Below are 12,265 nucleotides of genomic sequence, written 5' to 3' on the forward strand. Positions count from 1 at the left end.
TATTGCAGTGAATACCTGTGACCCCTGAATCTGGGCCAGCCCTTGGTCAATGTAGTTTAACAAAGGTAGCGGGCGCCCCTCTCTCGCAAGAACAGACATGATAACCTGTTCGGTGGTTATTAACCACTTGAGAGTTCGCAGCCACTGCTTTTACTCACTGTGGTCAATGTAGGGCAGAGGCCATCGGGAAGCATGGACCCATTTGTTGAGCTCCCTGAGGTCAGCGCAGAGTCTCCACTGGCCGTTTGGCTTCAATATTCCCAGCACCGGATTATTGAAGGTGCTGTGGACTGGACGGATTATTCCCCGGGACTCAAAGTTCTTAATTATTTCAGTAAGGGACTCCATTGATGCGAGAGGCAAGCGATATTGCTTCACAAACACAGGAGTCATGCCAGGGTCCGTGGGGATTGTTGTTGTGTGGATGTCAGTGCGACCACAGTCATATGAGTCTACCGCAAAGAGATCTTGGAAATCCAAGAAAACTTGTTTCAACTTTTGCTTTTGTTCCAGAGTCACACAGGCATCAGCTAGGTTGACTCTCTCTTCCACCATCTGCCTGAAGCCTGGAAAGACTTCTGGTTTGGCTATTTCAGCGGCCTCCTCCAGCTGGGTGGAGAAGTCCCTGGTCAGAGTGCTGATTTGGACTGGAGGCTTCAGGTGGGAAAGGCAGCCCTCATGGACTTGGAAAATCACCTCATCCCTCCTGAAGTCACAAGTCACATCTTCCTTACCATAAGGGCAAGAAGTGTACACCAGGAAGTTCCCCCCATGCCGGGTAAAAATCCTGTCTGGTGTTGTATTGTCGTCACTGTCACTGTCAAAGCAGTCCTTGGGGATTGGCCCTAACAGTTCATTTACTAAGTTGATGGAAAAATGTCGGTCATCAACCGCCATTCCAATAATGGTGCCTGCGGCTAGAGTAATACTCTTTAAGTCGCTGTTATCCACCTCTATTAGAATGGTGTCATGTTCTATGTTGACTAATGGTGTTGGGTTTACCCCCAACCCTTGCTGTTGGAGAGAAGCGTTTAGATGTACGTAAGCATCAGGGTTTTTCAACTCTTGTCCCCTTTTAGCTTTCACTTCCAGGGAGAATTGTCGGGTCCTTTCTGGGATGGTGACTTCCTCTTTGATCTGAATTTCAACTGCATAAGGTAGCAATTGAGCTGACCTAAATGCTTTTTCTGGATCATCAAAGCCCATGGGATTATCCGCTAATCGGGACCAAGCTTTGAAGTTTATTAGGTCCAAACTAATGGCAAAGCGATTGAGAATGTCACTGCCTAAGTAAAAGGCGGCAGCAGTGACGTCTCGCACGACCCAACAATTGTGGACTATGCTCTTGTTGCCAATGGAGATTTTGAGCATACACCTGCTTGGCAGGAGATGTTTGGAATTAGGCGCTTCCAGGTCCATTTCCCATTTGTCTATCAGTTTGAATGTGGGAATGGCTGGATCTTTTGGGAGTTGGCGGAACATGGCTTCGCTGATGAAGCTCTTACCGTTGTTCACACACACTCGAGCGAGAACAGAGTCCTTCCCATCATTTAACTGGACAGGGATGAACAACTGCTCTCCAATTTGTTGAATATCAGCCAGGCTCTGAGCTGATTTCACATCTTTCTGGACTATAGGAGTGGGAGTTTCTGATTGTGGATTAGTAAAGAATTTCAGGGTGTTTCCTTCCAGCGTGGAGTACCACTTTAGACTGGAAGGAAGGTTGATTTTCAGAAATAGAGAGGACCCTGCATCACCAGTCTGTTGTCCTACTGCTATTACTGTCACGTCTGGAATTTGGCTATTCTGGAAGTGAAATTCTACTTGGTCAGATTTTTGTTCAACCATGTGGCAGGTGCCGTTTAAACTAACATGGTTGACACTCTGTTTTAATTTTATTGGTCGGCTAGTCTGGGTCCAGAGGACCTTGTTTACGCAATCTATTAGGGGTGACAACCTTCTCAGGAGGTCATTCCCTAGTAAACAAGGGGTGCCCTCTGGGGTCACAACTATGACCGGGTGTTTCAACTTGTGTCGCCCAATTTTAATGTCTAAGTCTGCCGTCCCCTCGACAGGAATTTCCTTCCCGTCAAAGTTCTGGAGTTGTCCAGGAAGTGAGGTGAGAGGAATTTGGTAATTCTCTCCCCTTCCTGCATTCAGTTCGTCAAAGGCCCTTCTGGACAGAAGGGTAGCTTGAGATCCAGTGTCCACCAGTGCCAAAATTGTACCCTGCCCCTGTACTTGTACCGGGGCATAGTATCTTCCCTCCTTCTCCTCAAGGGGGCACAGATAATGTACATTTTTGGACAACTGGTGGGCTAATTTTCTGGTTTTGGACATTGCAAGAGAAGAAATTTGGGCAGAATTCTGTGGAGGGCCTTGGGAATCTGAAAGAAAAATTTGGCAACTGGAGATCAGAGCCATTGTGGGTTCCCCTGGCTCCGGTTCCGGGCCGCCCCCCCTTTTTGGAGGCAGTCACCAGGATGGGTTTGAACCAGGGGATTTTCTTGCTGTTGGTTCTGGGATGAGATGGTGGGCGGCGGTAGCTCAGTCTCCACATCTCCCCAGTCTGGATTTGCATCCCTAGGGACCCATTTTTCTTTGGGAGGAGTTCCCCCCTCTCTGAAGGAGAAGATCCTTTTCCCAGGATCCTCTGAGGATCCCTCTCCCTCAAATTGGAAGATCTGTACCTCCTCCTCAAACTGAGTCTGTTTGGGTCTTTTGTTTCTCCTACCACCCCTCTGCTCCTTAGGAGGCAGACTTTCAGGGGCAAGAGATTTTGTTTCTGGTTCCTGGGTTTCCAGGGGCTGTTTACAAGTGAGGAAGGAAGCTTCCTGCAAGGCTTTACACCCCCCTTCCCCTTGTGCCTCCTCCCTGGGAACCGTTGAGTTATCGGGGTGCTGCCCCCGTCATTGTTCTGGAGCACCAGGTCCAGAGTTGGGTGCGTTCTGCGCCGGCATGCCGATCTGAGGGTTCTGCTGAGCCCTCAGTATGTGACCCAGATCCCGCGCCATGTTTTGAACCTGGCGCTCTAACTGGGAAACCCGCTCAGGCTGATACGGGGCCCTGTTTTCTCCCCTGGGCTGATCCCGGGAAGGGTAGCTGTCCCTCCTCTGGTAATACCCCGGGTTGGGAAGATTTGGGTACCCCTCCACCCTTGGCCTCCCCTCTCCCGGATTAGGTTGTCTGGGCTCAGGGAATTGGGGAAAGAAGGATGGATGATTTTGGGGTTGGAAATTGGGTGGATACCTGGGGAAAAAGTTCTGCCCAGGATTTGGAGAATTTCTGCCCTCCTGTGGGAAGTTGGGAGGGAAGTTCCCTGGGTTAGGTGCTTGGCTGGATCCCCCCCCTTGGGCTGGAGGAGTCCACACATAACCCAGGATGGGTCGATTTCCCTTGTAACGGGGACTTACATAATCAGGAGAGCGAGGGACCCCATTTGTGGGGCTGCCTCCCTGGCTCCCTGTCTGTGACTGGCCCGAGGACCTTCTGGGCCTAGCATTATTAGGTGCAGGTAGGTTTTTAGGCCCCCCCATCTCCAACTCTAAAACGGGGGTGACCTTTACCTCTGCCACCTTGGCAGCAGCAGGGGTGCTGTTGGCTTTGGGGTTTTTCTGAGCATTATTTTTGCTATCTACCGGTTTCTGCACCTCATAGATCCGGGTAGCCTGTTCAAGGACCCAGTCTAAAGAACTTTTCTCGTGAAAATCCCTCACGAGCTGGGTCATTATGTATTTGGGCAAGGCATGAAAAAATGTATTGATGAATTCTCTACTGTCTGTGCGCACCCTTCTGGTGGTCTGCGCAAAAGCACGTTTCAGTTCTTGCACAAATTCTTGTGGGGCCTGATCCTCCCCACATTGCAAATTGTAGGCTGCCTTGCGAGCCTCTTGAGGATTTCTATGAATGGAAAAATGTTTAAAGATGGCCGCCTTATAGGTGGACCATCTTAAATGATTTTGGTCCTCCAGCCCCGCAAAGAAACTGGAGTATTCCGGGGAGAAGGTCCACTTTACATATTGAATACAGCTTTGGCTGTCCTTCAAATGGAAAGTCTCCATCATTTGCTCAAACAACTCTAAGTGCTCCCAAACAGAATACTTAGCGTTCTTATGGTAAGGCGTGATGACGCTCCTGATCACCTTAATCTGCTTTAAGGGGTCCTTAAGCAAGGCCCTTTTTGCCTTATTGGCCTTTTTGGTTCGGGTAACTCTTGTCCATTCATCCTCTGACTCAGAGGCACTGCTCCCAGAGGTTCCCGTCAGATCTTCCAGGTTTTCCCGGATTCTGCGAGCCTGGGAATGGCTGGCAGAATGTGGGGACCTGGTCTCCTGTTTCCTGTACCGCTCAGAGGAGTCTTCAGATCCCTCCTTGCTGCCAGGATTTGCTGGGTACCCCCCCCACTGACCTAACTGGGCAGAGGTTTTCAGGATGCCCTTAATGGGCCTACTCTCCTGGGGTTCCCCACTGAACTGTACTGTACTTGGGTGCCCATACCCGGATGCCCACCCCTCCATTCCTGAGTGGTACTGGCCTATGAGCCCCATACTTTTAGCTGGATAGTAATCTGCCATCCCTGTGGCCCTGTGCTCATGTGCGCCAGGGGACATGGGGGTGGTAGAGTCCAGGGACTGGGAGAGATGAAGGCCCCTGGTGTTAGGGCTCCTGAGGTTATGGTCAGGAGTCTCTCTTTCCCAGCGGACCTCATCTCTATCCGCCCCTGCTCCCTGTTGCAATGCAAGAGCCTGCATTTGTGCTTTCAGTTCCTCAGTCAAGGCCTTACTAGGCTCTATCAGTCTCTCCTGCATCGCTACCTGTTGTTGGAGCCTATCATTGTGTTGACAGAGGGCCTCATTTTCCCTCTGTGCTTCCTGGTTGGTCCTGGAGAACTGGGCCAGTCTTTGCTGCAGGAGGGTTACCTCCTGAGCTGTGTCCCTATTGGCCTGCTCCTTTCTTGCTAGAGCATCCTCCACCCTCCTGGTGTGCTCTAACAAGTTCTGGTGTTCTTTTTGGAGGTCACCCAGTCCCTGGTGGGCCAGGTGATTTTCTTCCATTTTTCTTTTTAAATGGCAGACTTCCTGGCCTAAAGTGTCTCTTTCCTGACTGAGAGCCTGCATCTGCGCTGCCAGGTCATCCCTCTGCCTTTGAAGGGCACCAGCTTTCCGGCGCTCTTCATCAAACTCTGCCTGGGTATCCAGGTCTTTCAGAATCAGTTTATTGCTTTCTGCCTTTTCCCTATCTAGGTGGCCTTGCAGGGTGACTACCTGCTCAGCACATACCCTGTTGAAGTCCAGTTGTTGCTCCAGCTTTTTCTGGCTTTGCAGTAGGGAGTCCAAACCTTCTTGGTGTTCCTTCTGCAAGGCCCGAAATCTGGTATCCTGTTCTGACTTTTCCTTTTGCAGCACATCCATATCCTCCTTTATTTTAGTGATGTACTGTCTGGTCTCATTTTCTGACTCCTGGCTTCTGTGCAGCCTTTGCTCAGAAGAGTCCAGATCAGATTGGGCCTTCTCTAACGCCATCTGTTGCCTTTTTGCCAGATCATGGCCTTCAGCACATTTATTCTGTATGGCTCCCATATATAAATATAAATATGCTGCTATCCTAACAATCTTGTCGTGTTCATCTTTGGCCTTAGGAGCCATATATAGTTCACTCAGGGCCACATGTAATGGACCCTGATCTCTCCATAAGTCTGACCCTGTTTCAGTGGCCTGTCGCGTGATGGCCTGCAACCAGGCATCCTGGCCCTGCTCAGCCCATTCACCTCTCACAAATAGTTTATGTAAGAAGTGCTCTCTGGCTATTTTCATATCTACCAAGGTCGTCATTCTAGAGATTGGTCTCTGTCCTGACTTACAGAAGTTAGTATTTTATTTTTGCAGAACAGAACTTTTCTTGGAGTGTCCCTTTGAGGAGTGCTTTACAGCGTAACACAGCGTGGTGATCCGACCGGATATGTGTATCTGGTCAACTGGCACGCTGTATTAATCTGCACAAATGGTAGATCTAACCCAAACGTCCGGCACGAGCCCCCAATTTGTAAGAGGATTCAATTCAGCACTACAGCCAAGTCAACGCCTAGTCTAGAATACTGAATGAAAACCCTTATTGATATATCTTTATGTCCAGTTCATGCGTTCTGGATGACTACCCCTATATAACACCCCTCTCTCAGAATCCCCCTGACCCCACTGAGCCAAGAAGTAGTTCTGTTTTGCAAATTAAAAGGTTTATTTGAGAAGTAAAGCAATATATATCTATCACACTTTAGAATAAATTAATAATTGAATAGCACACTTAATCTGAGATGATAAAGATTAACAACGGAGAATCTGGCACTAGCACACTTCTTTATAATCAATGATGAGTGGTTATAGGATGGATAAGATAGCAACAATACTTTTATGGTTTCAAATGGATGCAATGTGGAATGAAAATGCAATACAGAAAATAACTTGATAGGATTTCAGCAAAAGACAATGTAATCACTTTCTTGGACAATTCACCCCCCCTTTTATGCAATGCAGGGAAATGGAAGGAAGGCACACAATTCTCAGAAATGCAATTCAAATGTGATTCAGTTCACCCCAGCAACTTAGACTACAGAAGTTGAAAACACAGGCCCAAATGCTTTTAAATGTGCTGGAAATGAAGAAAAAAAAAATATGCTAAAATGCTTTTAATTCCCTCTAGGAGGTTCAGGGTGAGTGAAATCAAGTTAATATTAGTCCAGGCTCACACTAGCAATGATTCAGGGATGATTATCAGGTTAAACGAATTTCTGGCAAATGGAAGGCAAGCAGCAGCAGCTTTTTACACGTGAAGAAATTGCAAATCGCGGTAAAATTCGCGAATGCGCCGAGCGAGATTACAGAGGAACTACAAGGACTATCACTATCGTTTTGGGGTCCTAAGAAAGCCTAGGATCTCAGCTTTCAGATGAAAGTTACTGCAAGTCTCTAGCACAAACGGTCGCGGAGATATGAGCGATTAAATAAAGGTCGTTTTTCAGATTTGAAATTTTAAAGTTAAAAAGACAAGTGCAGCTTGCAACTAGCAAATGACAGGTGACAGCTTTACAAATGACAGGTGACAGTTAGGAGGCAGTTCTACTTAGATTAAAATAGCTTGGATTATATTATTTTAACTAAGAGATTGGTTCTGCACAGTTTTCTAGGTACTCACACTATATTCTTGAGTGAAATGGGCCTCGCCATGGATCTGGTCAGGTTTTAGACGGGACTCTGGTCTCTGCACTTCACAGTGATCTGGGTCTGCTCTCTCTCTGGATTCTGAAGATTGAGGGATTTAAAGTCTGGATCTTTCTGCACAGCTTTCTCTGGAGATTGATGGAGGTAAAGTATGGATTTTCCCGGCAGAGCTTCCAGCTGCAAATGGATTTGAAAAAGTCCCTATCTGTCCTGTCTGTCTGCTTTTATGTGTTTAGAATGTGGGTGTGTTCTAGCATCACTGACCCTACCTCTCTCTCAGCTTCTAATTGGTCAAACTTCCATTTCTCACTTGATTGGGGGAGCTAAGTTGTGTCAGAGTGATGTCATTTTATGGCTTGCAGAGAGTCCACTCCTCCTGTCAACTTGCACACAATCTATATTTGATAACAAAAGACATATTTGCACAGGTAAACATTGGTTTAAAATTACATGCACACATCACATATCACAGGAGATATACCCTGTCCAAACTTTGCTCTTCCTGGGGGCTTGCATTCAGAAATGGCACATATTTCACTTTTTAACTGATTTTGCAATTCCGGACATTGACCCAAATTTACACACATGTGCGCAAGGAGTATGGACATTAGTTGATGAAGTGTCAGATTTTTCACATGCACACATTTTGAGTAATATCCTCTTTTCCGCTAAAACCCCCCTGAACATGCCACCGGTTCTAAAAACCTCTTAAAATGTGGGCAGAAAAATCACAAGAATTATGGTGTCATTTAAATAATTTTCACAAGTCCGCTCTATGAGTTATTCATCTTTTTCTAAAACCATATTCTGGCTATAGAGGTGTGTCTTTTCATGTCACATGGTACAGAAACCAGTCTTTCCAGTTTCTGGCAAGCTCAGAGACCCTGCCCCTCCCAGCTTCTGCCAAGAGGAAGCTGTTTTACGACCTCTGTAATAAACCATCTGCCTGGGCGAAGGGGGTTGCATTGTTCAGAGCTCCTGTGTTCTGTGGGGCTCCCCTTAATTCAATTATCAGAGAGATGGCATATCCTTAGTGTAGCCAGCAAACGGGCAGCTAGGCCTGGGAACACAGCTGTGACTCAAGTTTCACTCCTGATGGGGGTAGTTGCCAGGCAAATTGGAATCTCTTGAAGCCAGTTTTTTAGCTACATGTCATTTCTGTTCCCCAGTTTCTGCATTCAAATAAAACTAAACATTTTCACATATGCAGCTAGAAGGCTGATTCTAAGTTTAAAACTATGACATTTAAACAATTGCAACCTATGTGACACTCAAAAGTAGGTCACTCATTTCTCTTAAACCTTGAGATTTTTAATGTCTTTCAGTCCAAATTTACTTAAACTGTTGAAATCCCCAGCTCAGCCAGTCTTGTTATAAACCTTCAAGTCACTTCAGAATATAACTTTACATTGGATCCACCTCTCAGTAAGTCTTTCTTTGGCCTGTTTTGGGTTCAATTATTCAGTTTTCTACAAAAAAGTAAAATCTGGTGGTTTTAAAACACCGGCTTTTGGATAGTGGTGAGTACTGGTACTGCACCCCTTTCTGGGATTTAAGAAAATGAATTCTCCACAGTTATGGGTTTGCTTTTGGCAATCAGCATTGCCATTCCCAATGGTTTCAGACTACTGTGTGGGTAGTCCAATGGTGGTTTTAGGCAGTGTCCTTCTGTGCCCATAACATCGGCAAATATGAGTGGCAGCCTATTCTTCATGCATTTCCCTGTGCATTTTCTGGGAAGCTCTGGCCATCATGATGTTTTCCATGTCAGTACTGCACAGTTTTGAGGTATGGCTCGGATGCATGGGTAAATACATCCCACAAGCCCCCCTCTTGCGATGGCCATTCGATTTCACGAATGGGACTCGCAAGACCTGGGATGTTTCCTCATCTTCTTCCAATAGATGGCACAGTTCAGCATCTTTTCCTCCATCCGGTACTGATCGATCGGTTCTCCTCGCCGGTCCTGATGGGAAGATTGGGCGGTACCCCGGGCCCGTTGCGTCTCTGCTCGCGGTCTCCGGATCGTCCTCCTTGGTCATTCTCCATGGTTTCATCTCTCCTAGGATGATAAAGCAAAAGCGGCAATACCTATTCATAGACTTTTTTTCCACCACTGTTGAGATAGTGGGGCAGCATATGCATTTCATCATAACGAAACATTACATTCTTATTTTGAAAAAAGAACAGTATAACTAAGAGACAGTTTCATGCAAATCACAATATTTTAGAGACTAGATGTGGTATGTTTTATGGTTTGAACTGAATTAATCTGAGACAGTACCCGCTAGGATTCCAGAGGATTCCTCCAGTTGTTGCAGAGTGTGCCTGGGATGGCAACATTTCAACTGGTTTATGTGGACCCACTTGTCTTCCCCCTCTGCCAAAGGACCTTTGGGGATGTGTATTTTGTAGGCCTCAGGGGAGATCTTGTCGATGATCTCAAAGGGTCCCTTCCACGTAGGCAAAAATTTCCGCTGTTTTGCCTGGTTTCTTTGGAAGTTGTATAGATAGACCCGGTCCCCCACCTGATATTCCTTCCTGGAAGTCTTCAGGTCATAGTGGGTCTTCATGCTATCAGCCGATCTTTCTAGATTCCGCTGAGCGTAAGCAAAAGCATGTTGGAGGTGTTTCCTTAAATTCTCCACATACTCATGAGTTGTGGAGGCATTTATTAGTGTCTGCTCTTGGGTCCTGTAGAGCAAATGCTGAGGAAGCACCATCTTGCGCCCAGTCATCAATTCAAATGGTGACATTTTGGTTGCAGATGAAGGGGTAGAACTGATGGCCATTAGGACCAGAGGTAATCGGATATCCCAACTTGGCCCAGAATCTGCCACAAACTTCTTTAATATGCTCACAATTGTCCGGTTATATCTCTCTACTGCCCCAGAAGAAGCTGGCCTGTAAGCAATGTGTAGCTTTCTCTTGACCCCCAGTATCTCCCACATCTTTGTCATCACTTCACTGGTGAAGTGGATACCTCTGTCTGACTCAATCCTTTGAGGTAGACCGAAACGGGAAAAGATGTGGTTAATCATCAAGGCAGCTGCGGTTTCTGCCTTGCAATTTGGGGCTGGGAGACATTCCACCCACTTGGTAAACAAGCATGTCACAGTCAACATGTACTTATTCCCCCTAGCAGAGCGAATCACGGGGCCTACAAAGTCGATTTGTAAATCTGACCATGGCAGTGTCATCCCCCTCTTTTGGAGAGGCGCACGGTGCGTGAGGGATGATGGCTGAAATTGTGCACACACAAGACACCCCTTCAAGTATTGGTCGAGGCCCTGCCCCATGTGTGGCCAGTATGCAACCTCTCTTAAGATTTCCAATGTTGTGTGAAACCCCCTATGACCGGCGGTGGCCGCATCATGGGCGTGACTTAACATCAGGCTTCGGAATGAGGTAGGAACCACCCACTGATCGTGGCCAGCTTTGGATTTCCTTACCAGCAAACCGTCTTGGATTCGGAACATTTTTGGACATTTCATCAACACTCTTAGGTCCTCTTTCCCAATGTAATCGGTATCCGTCAGGGGAAAGTTCTCAGGGTCCTCAAGGTGCTGGTAAAATTTACCAATTATTGGATCCCCCTTCTGAGCTATAATCAAATCAGCATCAGGGGTCTCCTTACTCCATTGTGCAATTGAAAGGTCGTTGTGAGCATTTGTCTGGGACCTAGTGATAGCAGTGACCTGGATTTCCCCCAACAGGGACTCAATCTCAATTAGATCCCCTTGGATGGCCCCGGTTTTGGCCAGCTGATCAGCTAAGTCATTTCCAGTTTTGTCTGGTATCTCTACTTTGGAATGACCCTTGATCTTTTTCCAATAGATGGTCATCTCATTCGAGGTGACCAGATCATCAATGTTTTGGATCAACTTCCCATGTTTCAAGGGTTTGTTGTTAGCACATAACATGCCTCTGGTTTTCCAATTAACCAGGTGCTCCACGAACCCGTTCCGTACATAATCCGAATCTGTGATTATGACCAGTTCGTGGAGTTGATGCTGGACAGCAGTGAGGATGGCCTGATGCACAGCCATCAATTCTGCCACCTGACTACTTCGGGGACCAATTTTGTATCCAGCGGAGGGTTCTGGGAACTCATTCACCCATGCATTCCCTACGCCGGCCACCAGTTCTTTCTCCCCGTTGTTGTCAACATGGTAAGAGCATCCATCCACATAGACAGTGGGCATTCCCTCACACTTGTCCTCTTCAAAGACTTTGTGTGGGGAATTAAGGTATGCCTCCGTGTTGTCCTTTATTTTTAGACTCTCGTCCTCGAGACAGTTTTCTCTGGCACAATCATGCAAGTCAGCCAGACCTTGCGCGAGGGGACTCTTCTTGTTTTGGCCATATCTGACTTCCACAGGAAAGCCTTGCATTGACAGAATCCAGGAAGTAATTCGGGAATTACTCACATTTCCGGCCCGGATTCTGTCACTTTGGAGATATTGCAGAGGCTGGTGTGGAGTCTCCACTATGATGTGCTCCCCCTGGATAAACGGGCGGTAATTCTTCAATGCCCACACTGTCGCCAGGAGTGCCTTCTCACAATCGTTGAATTTCTCCTCCACAGAGGATAAAGTTTTGCTCGCATATGAGATTACTTTATTGACCTTGTCATGCTTTTGGTATAATACTGCCGTCAAGCATGTATTAGAGAACCCCGTCTCCAGGAAGAACTCCTTGTTTCTGACAGGGTAAGCTAGGCAAGGCGCTTGTGAGAGGCTTCTTTTGAGTTGTTTTACTGCCTCGGCCTGTTCTGGACCCCATTCCCACATGACCCCCCACTTCAGGAGATGAATCAGGGGTCTGGTGATCTCTGCGTAGCCCTCAATGAACTTTCTGCTGTAATTAGTCAGTCCAAGGAGGCTCCTTAGTTCCCGCAGAGTTGTGGGGTCTTTCAGTTTCTGAAGTGCTTCCACTTTCTTTTCCTGGGGACAGAGACCCTGAGGAGTAATCTCATGCCCCAAGAAATTAACACGGGTTCTACACCACTGTGCTTTCTGAAAGGAAAGGTTTGCTCCGGCGGCTCTCAA

The sequence above is a fragment of the Ambystoma mexicanum genome, chromosome 9 (assembly GCF_040938575.1).
Source record: "Ambystoma mexicanum isolate Mex_15411 chromosome 9, UKY_AmexF1_1, whole genome shotgun sequence".
NCBI lineage: Eukaryota > Metazoa > Chordata > Amphibia > Caudata > Ambystomatidae > Ambystoma > Ambystoma mexicanum.